The sequence below is a fragment of the Dasypus novemcinctus genome, chromosome 19 (genome assembly GCF_030445035.2).
Source record: "Dasypus novemcinctus isolate mDasNov1 chromosome 19, mDasNov1.1.hap2, whole genome shotgun sequence".
NCBI classification, from domain to species: Eukaryota; Metazoa; Chordata; class Mammalia; order Cingulata; family Dasypodidae; genus Dasypus; species Dasypus novemcinctus.
Window position 1 is genome coordinate 33,637,394 of NC_080691.1, and position 7,961 is coordinate 33,645,354.

A 7,961-nucleotide genomic window follows, 5' to 3' on the forward strand; every position below is an offset into this window, starting at 1 on the left:
TCCACCGTCCAGGGCCCTCTGCACACAGGAGAAGGCCTGTGGAACAAGGGGACGAGCTCTCCTGGTTTACAGGTGAGATGTCAGATGGGAGGCGGCAGCCACACGCCTCAAGGGCGCCAGGGGCAGGCCGATGACCTTCGGGGTGAAGACCTGTGCTGTGCATTTCTTAGTATAAAAGAAATATGTGCTCATTTTAGAGAACATGGAAGTCAAAAGAAGATTCACAATTAACCCTTAATTCAAGTCCCAGCCAGTGCAATAAGGAAAGAAAAAGAAATGAAAGGTATCTTGATTGGAAAGGAAGAAATAAAAGTCTTTCTTTCCAGGGCAACATGATTGTTTCAGTCGAAAATACCAAGGTATTGGCAACAAAACTCCTAGAACCAATGAGTGAGTTTAGCGAGGCCTCAGGATACAAGCTCAATACACAAAAATCAATCATTTTTCTGTATGATAACAACAAATCACTGGAGTTCAAAAATTAAAAAGAATAACATTTACAAGATAGAAAGAAATACACTTAGTAAAAGTCTGACAAATACATGTAGGCTCTGTAGGATGCAAACAAAACATGGTTAATGAAGTAATTCAAAGAAGACATAAGTAAGTGGAGAGACATGTTGTGTTCATGGATTGGAGGACTCAATAGTGGCTAGAGGCCAATTTTCCCCAAATTGACTGAAAGATTCAACATAATTCCAGTCAAAATCCTAGTGGATTTTTTTTGAGGATTATCGACAAACTGATTTTAAAATTGCCATGGAAATCAAAGGAGCTAGAGCACTTCAAAACATTTTTGGGAAAAGAGTCAAGTCAGAGGATGATAATTTTAAGCTCTGTGGTCAGTGTGGTATTGGTGAAGGGACAAACATAGATCATTGGAACAGAATGGAGCCTAGTTAGAGACCCACATCTATGTGGCCAATTTTTTTTTTTTTTTTAGGTACCAGGACCAGGGATTGAACCCAGTACCTTGTATATGGGAAGCAGGTGCTCAACCACAGAGCCACACTGGCTCCTGTCAACTAATTTTTGACAAAGATGCCAAGGCAAGTCAATGGAGAAAGGATGTGCTGGAACCACTGGACATCCCTATATTAAAAAATTTTTAAACCTTGGCACAGACTTCACTCCTTACACAAAAATTAACAAAAAAATGGATCATAGATCTAAATGTAAAACACAAGGCTATACAAATTCTAGAATAAGAGAAAATTTTTGTGAGTTCTTAAATATGATGACAAAATCACAATCCATGCTTAGAAAAGATAGATAAATGGATAGATAGGTAGATAGTACAGTATGGTATAGCTAATGTGGCAAAATGTTAAAATTAGTGGACCTGGGCATTTGGGGGAAGGTATATTGGAGTTCTCTGAATAGGTTTTGTATTATTTTTTATTCTGGTTTTGTATTATTTTTGCAACTGTCCCATAAGTTTGAAAATTTCAAAACAAGAAAAGGTTAAGAAAAAATAATCCATAACAGACAATCCTGATAAACTGGACTTTATCAAAATTAAAAACTTTTGCAATGAACCGCATTGCTAAGAGCATGAAAAGACAGGCACAGACCGTGAGAAAATATTTGCAAATCATGTACCTGATGGGAGACGGGTGACCAGGAGTGATCTGGTTGAACAAAAAGTGGATCACACCATCCTGCTCGAAACCCTCCAAGGGCCGCCCTTGACTCATCTGGTTTCTGCCCACCGCTCTTGCCTTAGCAACACCCCATCTCCTCCTCTCAGTCCTGCTTGAGAATGGCTGGACTTCTTTGGGCTCCCCAAAAGGGCCACACTCCCACCTGTCCATCTGGAGTCCTTCTGGATGCTACTCCTTCTATCTGGGAAACTCCATGTCACCAGCTCACCACTTAGCCACTACCCCCTCATCTGTTGGATTTAGTGAGAACATCTCCTCCAGGAAGTCTTCCATCCTGTACCCTGCCCCATCTTGTCGAGGATGTCTGCCTCTTTTTCCTCCATCAGTGCATCTATCCTCTGCCAGGTTATCCCCTATTAATCCGTCTTTATCTGCCCTTTGGGCTATAAGAGTCTTGTGATCAGAAATTATGTGACACTGTGACTTAGTACAGAGCTGGGAACAGAGCAGACACTAGAGAAGTATTTATTGAATGGAATAATGAAAGAAGGAGTAGAGTAATAAATAATCCCTACATATATCTCAAGAAATCTCCAGGAGGGAGAAAGAAAATGATATGTCAGGGGAGCAGATGTAGCTCAGTGCTTTGAGTGCCTGCTTCCCAGGTACAAAGTTCCAGGTTCAATCCCCGGAACCTCCAAAAGACAAAAAGCAAACAAACGAAAAAATCAACTTTCACTGGGGAGCAGATATGGCTCAGTGGTGGAGCACCTGTTTCCCCATGTACGAGGACCTGGGTTCAATCCCCGGTACCTCCTTTAAAAAGTATTTAAAAATGCAGATGACACATGTGAGAAGATATTCAACATCATCAGCCATCAGGGAAATGCAAATCAAAACCACAGTAAGATACCGTTTCACACCCACTAGGATGGCTGCTATTAAAAATAAGTGTTGGAAAGGATGCAGAGAAATAGGAACACTCAGTCATTGCCGGTGGCAATGTGAAATGGTGCTGCTGATGTGGAAGACAGTTTGGTGGTTCCTGAGAAAACTTAGAATTACCATTAGACCCAGCAATCCTGCTACTAGGTATATACCCAAAAGAACTGAAAGCAGGGACTCGAGCAGGTATTTGCACACTGAGGTTCATAGCAACATTATTCACAAGTGCAGCAGGTGGAAGCAATCCAAGTATCCATCAACTGACAGATAAAATGTGGTATGTGCAGACAGTGGAATATTAGGCAGCATTAAAAAGGAATGACGTTCTAATACATGCGATAACAGGGATCAACCTTGAAGACATCATGTTGTGTGAAATAAGCCAGACACGAAAGGACAAATATGGTAGCATCTCACTGATTTGAAATAATTAGAACCATAATTAGAATAATTCGTAGAGTCAGAATCTAGAATCCTGGTTACCAGCGGACAGGGTGGGCATAGGGAATGAGAAATTAAGGCTTAAAATATACAGAGTTCCTATTTGGAATGATGGAAATGTTTGGTAGTGGATGGTGGTGATGGTAGCACAACCTTGTGCATGTCATTAACAGCACTGAATGTGATTTTTTTGTCTTTATTTTTTAATATTACATTAAAAAAATATGAGGTCCCCATATACCCCCCACCCCCCTCACCCCACTTCTCCCCCGATAGCAACATTCTCCTCCATCATCATGATACATTCATTGCATTTGGTGAATACATCTCTGACCACTGCTGCACCTCATGGTCAATGGTCCACACCATAGCCCACACTCTCCCACGTTCCACCCAGGGGGCCATGGAAGGACCTACAATGTCTGGTAACTGTCCCTGCAGCTTCACCCGGGACAACTCCAAGTCCCAAAAATGCCTCCACATCTCATCTCTTCCTCCCATTCCCTACCCCCAGCAGCCACCATGGCCACTTTCTCCACACCAATGCCACATTTTCTTCAATTACTAATCACAATAGTTCATGAATAGAATATCAGTAAGCCCACTCTAATCCATGCTCTATTCCTCCATCCTGTGGACCTTGGCTTGGTTGTGTCCACTCCACATCTATGTCAAGAGGGGGCTTAGATTCCACTGGATGCTGGATGCAATCCTCCTGCTTTCAGTTGTAGGCACTCTTGGCTCCATGAATGTGATTAAAAGGGGAAATGTTAGATTGCATATATGGTTACAGAATAAAACCAATTCTGTGGAACCATTTTACACAAACATGAACCTAAGTTAAACCACGGGCTATAGTTAATAGAACAAGTATAAAGGTGTGCCATCATCAATTGCAACAAATGTTCCACACCACAGCAAGGTGTTAACAATGGGGTGGTAGATGAGAATCCTGTATTTTACGCGTGACTGTTCTGTAAACCCACAACTTCTCTAATAAATTAAAAATGCAGATGTCTGGGCCCCTCCCTGGACAATGAAATCAGAACCTCTGGGGCGGGGCTCAAGCACCTGGATTTTCCAGAGCATCCCAGGTGATTCTGACCTGCAGCCAGTGTGGAGACCAGGTGGCTATTATTAACCAACCTCTTTTTTTTTTTTTTAGTGACCATCATAAAATAAAAACTCAGAGGGAAATAAAAATTTAAGTCACCCTTAACCCTGCCCCCTCGCGATGCCCACTGTTTATGATGAGTGCCCCTTTTATACTTCTTTTTCCTCCTGCATATCTACATTACTCCTGTTTTTATTATTGAAATACAAAACGGGGGCTCTGAGAGGCAGGTCTACAGCTCGTTCAACGGCCTCCTGCATTTCAGCTGATGGCAGGCTGCTCACGTGGCATGTGTCGCCCCGTTCCTGTTTTGTCTTCCTGTGCTAGGACACCCAAAGGCACGGCCCGACAGCCACCCTGCAGAGCTGCGCGCTGGCCTAAGGCCCATGGTGAGAAGGATCTGCCCTGATGGGCCCGCCCAAGCCTCCCCCTGCGGGTGTCACCACCCACCTGTCGCAAAATAGGAGTGCCAATTCTTTATAAGGCTCAGATGGTTCACGTGCGCGGGCCTTTTTAAACAGCGGCACCTGCAGGTCGCAGCGCCTGGAAAAAGAAGGGAGATTTAGCAAATCCTGGTGCCTGTAGTCCTTGATGTGTGACCTCAAGAGCGTTGCCCCATTCTCAGAGCCTCAGTTTTCTCATCTGCAATATGGGGACAGGAACACCCCACTTTGGAGGGAGGATGAAGTGAGGTGATACATTGTTTTCTTCAAGGTTCTCCAGGGAAACAGAACGGACAGGAGGTATCTGTGAATATTATGAGATTTTATAAGGTTGTCTCACGCAACCGTGGGGATGCACGAGCCCAAATGCCTTGGGGCAGGCTGCCAGCTGGGAACGCCAGTGTAGGTCTTCAGTGAAGTCCCCAGGAGAAGCCGACTGGCTGACGTAGGGATGGAAATTTTCTCTTCTGGCTGCTGAAGTCATCATGTCGCCTTGAAAATGTAAAGCCTTCAACCGATTGGATGAGAGTTCTCTCATTGTTGAAGGCGATCTCAGTTGATTGTAGATGAAACCAGCCCCAGATGCAACCAACTTACTGATGATTTAAGACCACGAAATGTCCTCCCGGTAACAAGGAGACCAGTGCTTGCTGGGCCAAACAACTGGGCGCCATTACCAGTCAAGCTGACACACGCACCGAACCTTCACATACATCTCAGAGCGTCCACACATGGTAGAGAGTCAATAAATCTGAGCTCATTTGCTTTTTTTTCAGCACCATCCCCCCCCACCTTTTTTTTTCCTTTGGGAGGAGAAGGGACTCAAAGTTGGGCACCTACTCATTCATTCTCACCAAACTGTTTATTGAGTGCCTACTCTGTGCCAGGCGCTGAGTCTACAGCAGGGAATGTAACGATCACTGCCCTCTTGGAGTTCACAGTCTGGGGGAGAGAGAAAGGGGTCAATTTACTGCTCACCCAACTATGTTACTAATGTCTGTTGTGTGCACTGCACTCAACACCTGGAAGAGGGTGGGCCGAGAGACCGTCACGGGCGGCCTGGTTTAGAACTGGGCAAAGCCCAGCGTGGCATCGAGGCACTGGCAAAGTCCACAGCACCTGGTGGGTCTGAGTTCAAGTCCTGCCTCTCCCGCTGCTCTTCGTGGCGGTGTGATTTGGGAGAGGCACCTCCCACCTCTGGCCTCAGTTTTCTCATCTGTAAAACAAGGCTCTCATAGCCGGGCTCTGAGTCATGACTGAGATGCACAGCACGGATGGGGCTCAGTCAGGTGCCGGGTACATCGGGGGGCAGGGCAGCTGACGGGAGGGTACGTCCTTTCAAAAGCGGCCACGCTCAGGAGCATGGAGAGGAGGCTCATTCGCTGCTTTTATTTCCAGGGCAAACTCTCTTCTGTCCAGGCAGAGGCTCTCGTCGCTGTTTTGAGAGCGGCGTGGCATTGGGGCTTTGCTTCCCTCTAAAGCAGTGTCTTCAACAGGGGCTGCTTTTGCCCTCCAAGGGACATTTGGCAATGCCCGCAGATATTTTTGGCTGTTACAGCTTGGGGTTAGGGGTGTTACTGGCATCTTGGGGGCCAGGGATGCCACCCCACATCCCACTATACCCGGGACAACCCCCACCCCAAAGGAACATCCAGCCAAGTGTGAATAGTGCTGCGGCGGGGAGACCGGGGCTATTCCGAGCTCCTGCTGTGTGCCAGCTTCCACAGGGAGCCTGCTCTCGGGGCATCTCTGAGAGGTAGGCCCAGGGCAGGGAGTGTTCTTTTTTTTTTTTTTTTAAGGATTTATTTTATTTATTCCCCCCACCCCCTTGTTGTTTGCACTCGCTGTCTGCTCTTTGAGTCCATTTACCACGTGCTCTCTGTGTCTGCTTGTCTTCTCTTTAGAAGGCACTGGGAACCAAACCTGGGATCCTCTCGTGTGGGAGAGAGGCGCTCAATCGCTTGAACCACCTCTACTCCCTGCTTTGTTGTGTCTCTCATTGTGTTTCTTCTTTGTGTCTCCTTGTTGTCAGCTCGCCATGCCTGCCCATCGCACCAGCTCACTGTTTTGCTCATCATCTCCAGGAGGCACCAGGAACTGAACTGGGACCTCCCATGTGGTAGGTGGGAGCTGAATTGCTTGAGCCACATCTGCTTCCCAGGGGATTATTTACTTATTTCTCTCCCCTTCCTTCCCCTGTTGTCTGCTCTCTGTGTCCATTCACTGTGTGTTCTTCTGTGTCTGCTTGCACCCTCGATGGCACCAGGAAACTGCATCTCTCTTTTGCTGCATCATCTTGCTGTGTCGGTTCTCCATGGTGTGCTGCGACTCCTGGGCAGGCTGCACTTTTTTCACGTGGGACAGCTCTCCTCGTAGGGCACACTCCTTGCACGTGGGGCACCTCTATGCGGGGGCGCCCCTGCGTGGCACAGCACTCCTTGCATGCGGCAGCTCTGCACGTGGGCCAGGTCATCACACAGGTCAGGAGGCCCTGGGGATCAAACCCTGGACCCTCCCACATGATAGGAGGACACTTTATCAGTTGTGCCACATCTGCTTCCCCCAAGGGGGTACTCTTAAACTCACTGTACAGATGATGAACCGAAAGCCCAGTGAGTTAGGAGCTGCCCCGATGCTAGCAGAGAAGTCAAGGCAATGAGGCCCAAGGGCTGAAGGGGGGAGTTTTGGCAGAGGTCGAGCAGGGACGGACCAGGTCCTGGCATCAGGCCGAGCTGGGTTCAGATCCCTCCTCAGTCACCTACAAGCTGTGGCTCCTGGGGCAAGCGATACGACCTCTCTGGGGAGAATAAAAGACCTCCCAAGATGGTTGGGAGGAAAAAAAGAAAGTTGCTTAAGGAGCCATAGGCAGCTGGTGAGGGGCCCTTGAGGAGGCCTCCTGCCCCCTCCCCAGCCTCCAAGGCCCAGAGGCCATAGCCTGAGGCCTCTGACTTCCAGACCCAGGTCACTGGGGAATGGCTACCCATTCCAGCCCTAGGCCCTTGAGTCCCACTAGCAGAGCTTGCTTGAGTCTTTAGACAAACCATTATACAGATGAGAAAACTGAGGCCCAGAGGGCAAAAGGGCCTTGGCCAAGAGGCACAAAACTGGAACCTGAACCTGAGTATTACATGAACTGGTTCACATGATCCTGAAACTTCTAAACAGTCCTGGAGTCCCATCAACAGATATTTACATATTGGACTTCACTGTTGGGTGGGCAGCTTTGGCTGAGCTGATCACAGAGGGTGGTTGCCTTCCTGTCCATTGGGGGCATCATAGGAAGAAGGGTAGTGAGTTTGGCCAAGGGTTAGGGTCGGATGGGAAGGGCCACCTTGGGGGAATCTCCTGCAGGGGGCAGGGCTCACAGCAAGTAGACGGGGAGTAGAAGGACCTGTGAAAGAATTCCCACTGGCA